Below are 12,351 nucleotides of genomic sequence, written 5' to 3'. Positions count from 1 at the left end.
CGGCTTCCTGGGCTCTGAGCCGCAGGCTTCCCCCAGGCTCCCCAGGGGCTGACAGACGTGGTGCCCGAGTTCCCCAGCACTAAGCCCTCTGTGCCCTCCGCCATGGGGATTAGTTCCTGGGTCCCCCGGGCAGCCAGTGGGGAGGGGGAACATCTGTCAGGGAGGCTGCAGCACCACGTGACCCACGATGCTCCAGGCTGGCGAGCGAAGAAGCAGTCTCTCCAGAAAGCCTTTGTCAAACCCAATCTAGAAGGGACGATGGAGGGCGGCCAGGACACAGCCCACCCACCCCCGCCCCTGCGCCTCCACTACCTCTGAGGAGCTGGGTCTCCAAGGAACGCAGTTTGAAGACCACTGGGCCAGCCTAGTACTTTTGTTTCATTTATTTTTTTATTAATTGATTTTGAGAGCGGGGGGGGGGGGGGCAGAAACATTGCTTGTTGTTCCACTTATTTATGCACTCATTGTTTGCTCTTTGTCTGTGCCCTAACCAGAGATCAAACTCAAAACCTTGGCATATCAAGACAACACTCTAACCAACCGAGCTGCCGGGCCTGGGCCAGCCTCGTTGTTAAACATTCAGATAACTCGGTTCAAATCCCAATTCTGTCCCTGCCTGTGTGGCCTTGGGTAAGTCGTGCCTTCTTTGTTTCTTCATCTATAAATGGAGATAAGCCCTAGACGGTTTTCCTCAGTGGAACCTGAAGGGTCACAGGTTCAGTTCTTGTCAAGGGAGCTTTCGGGAATTGATGTGTCTCTCTCACATCGATGTTTCTCTCCGTGTGTCTTTCCCCCTCCCTTTCACTCACTTAAAAAAAAAAATCAATGGTACCCAGCCATGGTGGCTCAGTGGTTGAGCGTCGACCTATGAACCAGGAGGTCACAGTTCGATTCCCAGTCAGGACACATGCCTGGGTTGCAGGCTTGATCCCCAGTCATGCAGGAGGCAGCCAACCTATGATTCTCTCACATCATTGATGTTTCTATCTCTCCCTTCCTCTCTGAAATCAATAAACATCATTTTTTTAAAAAGGGACAAAGGCAGTGGGTATTTATGAGAAAGGGAAGGGGAAAATTACATCAGTAGAACGAAGACATTTCTGTTGGTGCAGATAATAGAACATGGTGATGTTCATTCTAAACAATGTTTTTCATTTTCGGGCCACTAATCATCAGTCTAGTCGTCATAACTGCTTTCTTATTATCATTGCAAATGTTCTTTTGCAAGGCATAAGGTTGCTTAGGTCTCATCCCAAGGTTATTGTGCCCTGTTTTTAGCATTCCAGGGTCTGAAGAATAAGGCAGTGCCTCTGGATGGCAGCTCTGGCATTTTAAAGTGGCTCCATTTATGATATCGTTTACCCTGGAGAGCTTTTGTAAACCTCTGCTGTCTGGGTCCCAACCCCGGAGACCCCCTGGAGTGCCACCTGGGCATCACAATTTTTGAAGACTCCTTGGTAATTCTGTGTGGTCAAGGTTGAGAGCCATGGCCTCGGACCAGGGTGTGTCCAGCTCATCTCAAATGTGTGTAGGAATCGCCCAGGGATTGAGTTAAACTGCAGGTCCGAGTCAGTGGGTCAGATGGTACAGGAGAGTCTACATTTCTCACAAGAACCCAAGTGGTGTCGATACTGGTCCGTGGACCACCCTGTGAGGAGCAAGGCTCTGCAGTGTGTGGATGCACCAGCTTCCACGTCATCATTTTCGTTGCCTCCCAGCCACCCTGTGGTTGGACGGGGCTTGAATTAATATCTCTCTTTGCTGATGCTCAGGGTGGGTATGTGAATGGGTTGAGGCGAGCTTTCTGGATCTTCTTCTATAATCCCCCTGTGGCTGGCCTGCCAAGGGGATTGGTCAGTTAGAGTGAGAAGAGAGCTGAGTGGTGTTATCCAAACTCCGCATTGTATGGCTGGTGAAACAGGCTCTGAGAGGGGAGGTCATACAGCAAGTGGGGTGACAGCGATGGAGCTGGGATCCAGGTTTTTTCCATTGCACCTGGCTGCTTGGCTCCTCTTTCCTGAGGCTCAGAGCAGGCTGGGCAGCCTGCCTCTGGGTCACAGACTGAGTGGTGACAATGACCCACAATCCCCAGGGGCAGATCTATTCTGGGCCCATTTCACATCTGAGGAAACTGATGCTCTGAGAAGTGAGGTTCCAGGAAGTGGCAGGACTGGGATTTGGGCCCAGGAGTCCTCGCTGATTCCGGGACACGAATGCATCTCCATGTTGTCTCCCCATTGGACGAGGAGGTCCTCTCGGGCAGCGGTCTGGTGGTCCGTGAGGTCCGAAAGGTTGGCGATCGCTGCTGTGGGGCAAGGACTGCTTCTCGTTTTGGTTTGTGTCACCAAACCAGGGCTGCATGTCTGGATCATTCAGTCCCCTTCAGGGTTCTGCACCTCTTCGGATCAAGACCTCACCCCCAAGGACACCAGCTCCTCTGTGGGAGCTTGCCCATTGCCCTGGCCCCAGTCCCAATGAAACCGTTTCTCACTGCCCAGACTAACCTGCCCCTCCGGATTTTAGCTAAAATCCATAGCATGTCATATAGAAAAGTGGCCACACGGTGGCAGTAGATACCCATGTGTAGCTACTGGAGCCACCGCCTCTGAAGAATTTGTTCCCTGAGTGCTCTTCCTGCAGGCGTTTGTCCAAGGACTTTTTCCCTCCATGAACCAAGATAATCTCCACAACTGCCCCTCAGGAGAGGAAGGAGTTAATCACCTTCTCTAGAGCTGAGAGATCCTATGAGTCCTTGCTTAAAGAACCTCCAATGGTTGCCTGCTGCTCTTTGGAAAAATCATAACCCTTATCTGCTACACTGATTGTTACACAGACCGTTAGAAGGTTCCCAAGTTCAAGTGGACTAGACTTCAGAGACTAAACCTCAACCGGTGGACCCTTGAGTCAGACTGCCAGAGTTCAGATCCCAGCCCCACCACTTATTACTTACTAGAGGCCCGGTGCACAGATGGGGTCCCTCAGCCTGGCCTGCGCCCTCTCGCAATCAGGGACCCCTCATGGGATGTCGGACTGCCGGTTCCGGCCCAATCCCTGCAGGCTGGCCTATGGGGATCAGGCCAAAACCGGCAATCCGACATCCCCTAAGGCAGGCATCCTCAAACTATGGCCCTTGGGCCACATGCGGGTGTTTTTGCCGTTTTGTTTTTTTACTTCAAAATAAGATATGTGCAGTGTGCATAGGAATTTGTTCATAGTTTTTTTTAAACTATAGTCCGGCCCTCCAATGGTCTGAGGGACAGTGAACTGGCCCCCTGTTTAAAAAGTTTGAGGACCCCTGCCCGAAGGGATGTAGTAGTGTGCGAAGCAGCAGGTGGCCAGGGAGGAGCCCGAGCCCAGGCAGGCGCCACATCATTCCAGCTCATCCCGGCCCGCTGCACCTGCAGCTGCCTCTGCTCAGTAGCACTGCCGCTGAGGCAGGAGAGGCTTGTGCCACCAAAGCTGCGCTCACCAGCCTTGAGCCAGGCGTCTGGAGCCCATCGGTCAGCTGAGCAGCACTCCCCCTGTGGGAGCACACTGACCACCAAGGGGCAGCTCCTGTGTTCAGCGTCTGCCCCATGGTGGTCAGTGCATGTCATAGCGACTGGTCCTTTGGTCACTTAGGCTTTTATATATATAGATGTGACTTGGGTCAGATTTCTTGGCTTCACTTGGACCTCAGTGTGCTCACCTGTAACAAGGGTATTGAAATAGAACTTGCACCCATGGGTGGGAGCAAGGATTACATGAGCTAAGACACCTAAAGCACACGGTGCCCGGCTGGCTCACAGCAAGTGCTCCATAAACAGTAGCCACTATTGTTATCGGCGGTTATTTCCCTCTCCTCTCGGGCTCCTGAGGATCTCATCTCCTTCTCTCTTGCCCTCTCTCCACCTCTCCTTCTCTCCTACTTTTTCTCCCCTTCCTCTCCCCACCTTTCCCATTCCCTTCTTGCCTGCTCTTCTCACTCCCAGTCTGTTTTCTTCTCTCCACCTCTCTTCTTCCACTTTCAGAACTCATTCCAACGGTCCCATCCTTCTTTGTGGTGTTTTCTGATTTCTTATCTGGGGAAGATGTCCACGTTTCAGAACTAGGAGCAGAACTGCTACACTGACTGTTACACAGAAGGTTAGAAGGTTCCCAAGTTCAAGTGGACGTGACTTCCGAGACTCCTGTTTGGTTCCTCTCTTTGCCCCTCACCTGAGCTCTTTCTTCTAAGCTCTACCTCTCGACATGGCTTGCTTTCCAGACTATACTGAGGTCACTCTTTTGTCCCCAATTCATTCTGGAACATTCCCAGAGAGAGAAAATGACTGTCCCCGCCCTCAGCATCAGGACTGTTCAGAAAGAAGAATGTGGCTGAAAAGATATCAAGGACAAATTAAACGTCTCTCCTAAAGAATCTATGAAGCTACTTAGCATTTTCCCCAGTCAGGCTCTGATTGACTCACTAATTGATCTGTTTGCTCACAAACCCGTTGACTCAATCACCGTGTGACCACTTTTCTATATGACTTTTTGAGGGCCTACCATATGCCAGGGGTTACACTTGGGTCTGAGGGAGGACATAATGGCAAAGCAGACATAACAACATATACCCATTGTCAGCACATATGTACTGAGCACCTACTAAGTGCTGAGCACTGTTCTAGGTGCTTGAGATATCTCAGTGAACAACACTGACAACGATCCCTGACCTCACAGAGCTTATATTCTAGTAGGAGCAGCATAATAAATGTGAGAATAAACAAGTAATCTTTTCTGTCAAAGAAGGGAGTTTAGACAGCCACCATTTTGGGTCACGTGACTTGGCAGCCGCCATTTTTGCTAGAGTGACTTGCAGCTCCCCTGGGGGCTGCCATTTTGAAACGGCAAAGGTCAACCCCTTCCTTTAAATTAGCCAATCACACAAGAGTGTGAGCCTAAGCTCTGTGACCAATCAAGAGGGAGGGACAGATCATGTGAGCCAGGCATAAAAGCCCAAGCAGACCGCCCTTCTCAGTGTGTGCATGCTCCCAGACCATGTGTGTGCACACCCTCCTGAAGGAGTAAAGATATTTGCCTTGCTGCCTAGCTCCTGAGTATGCTTTGTGTTCTACCAGGACCCCTGATTTGGGGGCCTTGCCTTATTTCTAACATTTGGGGGGCTCATCCGGGATTCCGTTTGTCTCTACGGAGGACAGTTGAATTCCTCACCTGAGGAGGTGCACCCTGCTGCCTAGTTGCAGTGGCCTCCGTGAGGAGGGACAGCCATTACCACCCCTCCCTCCGGGCCGACTTCAAGCTCAGGATCGAGTCAGCCAGCAACACAGGAAGGGCCCAGACAAGCAAGAACAACGGGTAACTTCATGCATGAGCCAAGGTGGGGAATTAGACTGAGTACTACTTTGGTGATTGTACTGCTCAGCGGTCGGGCATATGTGACTGGGATGTGTCTTGGACATAAAGCGAGTGCGGAGTTCTGATCTGCAGTTCCATTCTCCCACAAGGGAAGCAGCCAGAGAGGGTGAAGCAGATCTCGGGGAGTGCGAGACATCTCCAGTATGGGAGATTGAGCACAGTGCAAGAAATCTCCAGTATGGGAGGTTGCGCACATAGTCACAAGGGACTTTCTGAGGATGAGAAACAAATTCTCGGCCTAGGGAATACATTCCCCTGGATAGTCCATTGGGGAGAATGCTGAGGCTCAGTGCAAGGACAGTCCCCAAACCGGGGACAGGAGACATTGCTCTGCTTCAGTGGTTTGTTTTGTTTTGTTTTATGCAGGGCATTCCGTGGTGTCTGTGGGTTGTGTGCACCTGTATAAGAGTGGTTCTGTTGATGTTTTGTGTCTCTTTGTTGTTTAGTTTAATTTGTTTAAAGATGGGGCATGTCCCACTTTGGGGGAGCCCAGCTATTTGTGGCAAGGCTGAACACGTGGCAGAGATGGCAGGAACGTCTCAGCAGCTGCCAAGAATTCTTAACCTTGGAGATGCTTCCTGCTTTCCCTCTCAGGGCATCAGCCACCAGAAACTCTTAGCTAGTGAGATTGTTTTTGTCTGTGTGTCTGTAATGTAATTTTGGTTACTGATTTCTATCTTTTGGGGACTTAAGTTGCTGGGGACAAAGATTACATGGGGAAGTAGGGATTACAGGCATGGGGAAGTAAGCAATGCGGGCTACGGTGGGACTCCATTGTTTGGGGAACAAGGTTAATGTTTCCATGATGGTGGGCAGTTCTTGAATGAGAATCCAAGGTTGACTCCCAGGTCCCAGGGGTGTACAATTCCCAGATTTTTGCTTCTAACACTGGGAGGAGCAGATTTGCAGAAGTACCCTCCAGCAGGCTATAAAATAGCAGTGGGGGAGGGGAGCACTCCCATTTTGTAAAGAATAACCCCGTGAGTAGTCCCTACTATAAAATGTCAAGAAAATGCCTCAGGTAATAATAATTGGCTTTAAAATCTCAAAGTTGTTAAGACATAATAAATAGATGTAACTAAAATAAAGGATTTATGATAAAGCTTTTCAGTGATAGATATATATGCCTGAACATAGTTTTGCAAAGTTTTTGGTAACTTAAAACTTTGGAGTTTGCTGAGTTAAATGGAAAAAATTATTAAATATTAAGGTATTTTGAAATAGCAGAATACTGAAATGTTAATCTGAGTATGCCTCATATGGAGAATCTAGAGGATAGATTTGAATCTGTTAATGAATAAGTCTTGCATTTTATTTAAAATATCTCTTAAAAATGTGAACATATTGCTAATATGAGGAATGTTAATTCTAACTAATTGGATAAGTAGAATAGGGAAACTGAGATGGTTCTAGTAAGTCCCATCTTCCCTAAACCAAGGACACTTAAGAGTAAATGATTTGCATTTTGCCTCCCTAACCAGAGGGCAAATAGCTTATATCAACGTACTCAGGGAGACAGATAGCAGAAATCCAATTAGTGTCATTTGCTGGCCATACCCAAGGACAAATGAAGTAAATTAAGTTAAACTTTTTCTTTCTTTCTTTTTTTTTTTTTTTTTTTGTAAATATATTTTTATTGATTTGAGAGAAGAAAGGAGAGGGAGAGAGAGAGAGAGAAGCATCAATGATGAGAAAGCATCATTGATTGGCTGCCTCCCGCACACCCGCTACTAGGGACAGAGCCCACAACCCGGAATTGAACCCAGGACCCTTTAGTCCATAGGTTGATGCTCTATCCACTGAGCCAAGCCAGCTAAGGCAGTTAAACTTTTTCTTGACCTAGAATTAGCTTTAGGTCATTCCAATAGGCCCTGAATGCCTCAAGATCTTCCTACAATGGGGACTAGGGACCAATTTCTTAAGAACTATGTACTGGGTATCTCTTCTACTTTAATGTCTCTCAGGTTAGAAGGCCTCCTGGCTCAAAGCCCTCCTCTTGAGTTTCCAGTTCATTGCCATCGACCAGGAGACTACGTTCGTTCTAATCAAGACTTGGAAGGGAAACAAGTTGAAACCCTCCCAGGAAGGACCCTACCTTGTCTTGCTTACCACAGAGACTGCTGTTTAGACTGCAGAACGAGGTTGCATCCATCACACACAAGGTTAAGGGCAGACCACCAGCTTTTCCGGGTGGAGACCTCTCAACGTGGACATAGCCCCTTAAAATTAATGCTAAAAACTGTGAGATGTCTTAATAACCATCATGTTCTGGGCTCTATTTGCTTTAGGGCTCTGGAAAATTGCAGGGGCTTACAATGTGGGCTGGAGAAATGTGTACAATCCAGATCATACTTACCCAGTTAAATTATTGGTTATTGATAACTTGAATGACTTAGATATTTCAGCCTTTAACCAAACGATTGGCTAGGAATAGATTTAGGAGTAGATGTCACAGGACAAGATCCCCTCAGCCACTGTCACCACCCTGCAAATAATAGGATATAAGGGAACGAATGCCTGGGTGGAATGGAGTCAATATTCTGTACGTGCCCTAAATAAAGGCAGCTGTTACGCTTGCGCAGCAGGAAGGCTTGAGGCCCAAGTGGTCCCACTTTCATTTGGATGGACCTCAGACAGTAGCAGATGGAATGTGTGCTTGCCTTGTATCAGGTGGAACCACCTGGGGAAACGCTTCCTGTAAAACTCTCTCCCTGTTGTTCCCATCCAACACAGGTAAAGAGCAGGGAGTCCTCAAAATGATCCAGCCCCCATCTTCCGACACAAACTATACCTCCTGCCTCCCAAGGTGTGGGGGAACAGTACTCGGAGTTTATGGGAAATTTATCCGGATGCGTAAATGGCCGAGTATCCTCAGAAGCCAATCGTTCTGCACTGTTGATACCCCATGCTGATGTCTGGTGGTATTGAGGGGGGCCATTACTTGTGGCCTTGCGCCCTGATACAATTGGCTATCCCTTGCACTTTGCCATGTCATAAACCTTTTTCAATGGACAGACAGACTAGGAAGAAGAGAGAGAATCCAGGGGGTTCCTTTGATCGCCATATTTACAGAGATCCCATTGGGGTTCCAGGAGGAGTGCCAAATGATTTTAAGTCTAGAAATCAGATCACTGCAGGATTTGAATCTGTCCTATTCTAGTGGTCCACCATAAACAAGAATGTGGATCAGATTAATTATCTATTCTATATATAAAAGGCTAAGTGACCAACCGTCTGACCAACCAGCCAGTATATATGGCGTGCACTGGCAATTTAAAAATAAACGTTGACTCGCGCATGGGTGATACATATAAAGCTCTCGCTGGCGCCAATCTAGACAGAGTAGGAATATTCCTACCTGAACCCATTTTCAAACATGGTCAGTTATATGTTGCTTTTTCTTGAGTTCGAAGAGCGAGTGACCTTAAAGTTAAAGTTGTAAATACTTCATCACAAGGGAAATTAGTCAAGCACTCTGAAAGTGTTTTTACTCTTAATGTGATGTACAGGGAGATATTAGAATAAGTTTAATCAATTTATCAGTCATTGTTTTTATCAATGTTGTTTTTATGTCATGTGTTTGTTGTTGTTATATCATGTTGTTATTTTTTCTAATTAATTTCCTTTCAGTGTGCACAAATCCATGCACCGGGCCACTAGTTACTATAACCAGCAAAGGATTGCTACCTATACTCAAGACACAGTTAAAGGTATAGCTGAACAACTATATGCCACCAGCAGGATGATGTGGGAAAATAGATTGGCCTTGGATATGATTCTGGCAGAAAAGGAGGAGTATATGTAATGTTGGGGGCGGGGGGTGGGCAGTGTTGTACATTCATCCCTGACAACACAGCTCCAGGCGGAACGATCACTAAGGCCCTACAGGGATTAACAACTCTAGCTAATGAGTCAGCTGAGAGTCCTGGGATTGAGGATCCTTTCTCCGAGTTAGCAATGGTTTGGAGAATGGAAGGGAATGACAGTAGTGGATGTTATATTATCTCATGTTTGAGAGGTTTTATCCAAAGGTTAATTGAAACCACATTGACCAAACAGCAAAATAATCTCCTAGGCACTGCAGAGCAGGAAAGTCAATGAATGTTAGCCAAGTTTGATGAAAAGAGTTAAATAAGAAATTGGGGGGGGGGGGGTTGTGAGAATAAACAAGTAATCTTTTCTGTCAAAGAAGGGAGTTTAGGCAGCTGTCATTTTGGGTCAAGTGACTTGCAGCTCCCCTGCAGGCCACCATTTTGAAATGGCAAAGGTCAACCCCTCCTTTAAATTAGCCAATCACGCAAGAGTGTGAGCCTAAGCTCTGTGACCAATCAAGAGTGAGGGACAGATCATGTGCATCAGGCATAAAAGCCTGAGCGGACCACCCGCTCAGCATGTGCATCATACTCCCAGACCCTGTGCCTGCACACCCTCCTGCAGGAGTAAAGATATTTGCCTTGCTGGCTGGCTCCCAAGCATGCTTTGTATTCTACCAGGACCCCTGATACTGGGGGCTCGCTGTATTTCTAACAATAAATAAGCTAAGTGGTATGTTAGAAAGTGACACCTGCTATGGAAAAATAAGTAGAGCCAAGTAAGAGGAGCAGGTTATAAATATTAAACTGGGCAGTCAGGGTGGCCTCGTTGAGAAAGAAATATTTAACAGATCAGCAAAAGGAAGAAAGAGCGTTAGATATACAGACAGCAGAGGAAGAGCGTCCATGGTGGGGGGAATATCCAATGCAGAGGCCTTAGGATGAGACTGTGCCTAGCTTAGAGACCTGTATCAAAGATACACTTTAGAAATCACTGGCATGTAACAGTAGATGACATTTAAAGCCATCACTATGGGAGTGAGATGGAGTAAAGAAGGGATCCGAGGACTGAGCCCCGAGGTCCAGAGGTGTGAGTACTGGGTGAAGGCAAGGACCACAAAGGCTCAAAGAGAAATCGGAAAACACCAGCAAGGGCTTCACTGGGGAAACTTAGAAGCAGAGGGAGGGAGGCAGTGAATGAGACGTTGGGTTCTCTGCCCAACCTCCCATCATCGTATGGAGAGAGGTGTGGGGTCAGGGCATGTCTGGAAACATCCTGGGGTGTGCTGCAGGAGAGGAACTCCTATCACAAGCACTCTCATTAGTCTACTTCTTTGCAGCAAGTGTGAAGTCGGTCTTGCAAGTCAAGAAAAACTGGTCTGAGCTCAGGCACCAGGGGAATTGCTTGCAGTGCATAGGGCACCTGGAGGCCCTGGGAAGTGGAGACCATGTGGAATCATTTCTGTTTCGGGGGAGGGAGCCCCCTCTGGAGCTCACCTGCTGTCTCATTGCTAGAACATGGAGTGAGCCCTCAGGATCTTCTGATATAATCAAAATTGCTTTTCCAAGGTCCATTCCCTGACCTAGTGGCTCATCAAACACATCCTGCCCAGTAGAGGTAGAAACCAACAGGGATAGAATAAAAGTTAAAAAAGGAATAAATCAACTGGGCTTATATTGGGACTTCCACTCATTGTGGGCAATGCTGGAGAGACAGTGTAAGAGGGAAGCCCTTGGTGGAAGCCAGGGCCATCAGGCCATGGAGTCCCTGCCAAGCCTGGGAAAGAGCCCCAGGTTCAGAGAGAGGAGAAGCCCGGAGACATTGGACTTGCTCCTGCAGTAGCTGCCTGGGCGTCTTGACTTGGCTGACGGTGTGAACCCAGAAGCACCATGGGGCATTGGCCAATGTGGCTGTTTCCCTGCGTGGCCAGCAAACAGTCCAAAGCTGTGTGGTTATCCAGAATAACCTGATTTGAGTCACAATAACCTTCTTGGCAATGAGAACCCTGGCTGTCCCATAGCAATTTCCTTCAGGAGAGCTGAGCAGGTGTGGATCATGGTTCTACCTATCTTTGGGAGGAAAACCTTCATTAAGTGAGATCCAGGTACTTAATATGCAAGAATGTCTTGTCAGTGGCACCAGAGGCTGGGTGCCTTTGCCTTGCCTACAGGTTTTGGGTTATCATGAACGCTCGTATGCAGGTGGCATTGTGTCCAAGGAGAAAGCGAGGAAGGTCTTGTATCTAGAGTACAAAAGAGTTCTGGGCATACAAAGGGCACTTCTCAATATTCTGCCAGTGGGCCTCAACACCATCAAGGTGTGACACCATGACCTGTGTGTCAGATACACAGGTCATTGAGTCACACTTGGAACCAAATTCCATGTTCACCCACAGCTGGGAGGCAGTGCTGTAAAGGTAGTTCCATCGTCATATTGTATCATATCAGGAAATTCCAGCACATGAGAAGGTTGCTCATCAGAGCCTTAAAAGTCTAGGTGGTACCTGTTTGGTGGAAGAGAATAGCTACCCATATCCTAAACCAGGTCCTTGGTGGTCAGAATCCATGGCAACCAATTTGCCTATTTGAACTGGTCAGATCCACAGGTCATCGTGTCACACCTTGAATCACCTTGAGCCAAGGCCAACATTACTGGCAAGTAATACATACTCCATGAGCACTAGAGGCTTTGAAGGTCAAATGGATTGTCACTGAGCCGTGTCAGACCTCTCTGATTGATGGTTTTGCTATAGTGGTAGGTCCAGGCATAGATATGATGGCCACATGGTCTTGATCAGCTTTTCGTTCCAGATATTCTCTTTAAGAAGCAGGGCCTTATTGTGAATTTGTTCATATGTCACATATAGATCAAGTTTTGTGGCTGAATTGCTGTATCTGTTTCCACAGCATAAGGTTACCATATGGATATTCTCCTCATGGTCCAGTTCTGATAGTCCACTGACCTGGCCATACAATAAGATCATGAGCAATGACCTGTGCAAAAGAGACTACTTACAAAAGTGTGAACAGGCTATAGGGAACCCGTATCTGGTAAATGGGAGGATGCTCCTGCCGTTGGGCCCAAAGGGAACCTGGAAGAAGGTCTCATAGAGAGAACATCCCTAAGAGGAGGAGTGACCCT

The sequence above is a fragment of the Cnephaeus nilssonii genome (assembly GCF_951640355.1).
Source record: "Cnephaeus nilssonii genome assembly, chromosome: 7".
Taxonomy (NCBI): domain Eukaryota; kingdom Metazoa; phylum Chordata; class Mammalia; order Chiroptera; family Vespertilionidae; genus Cnephaeus; species Cnephaeus nilssonii.
Note: the sequence above shows the minus strand (reverse complement) of the source record.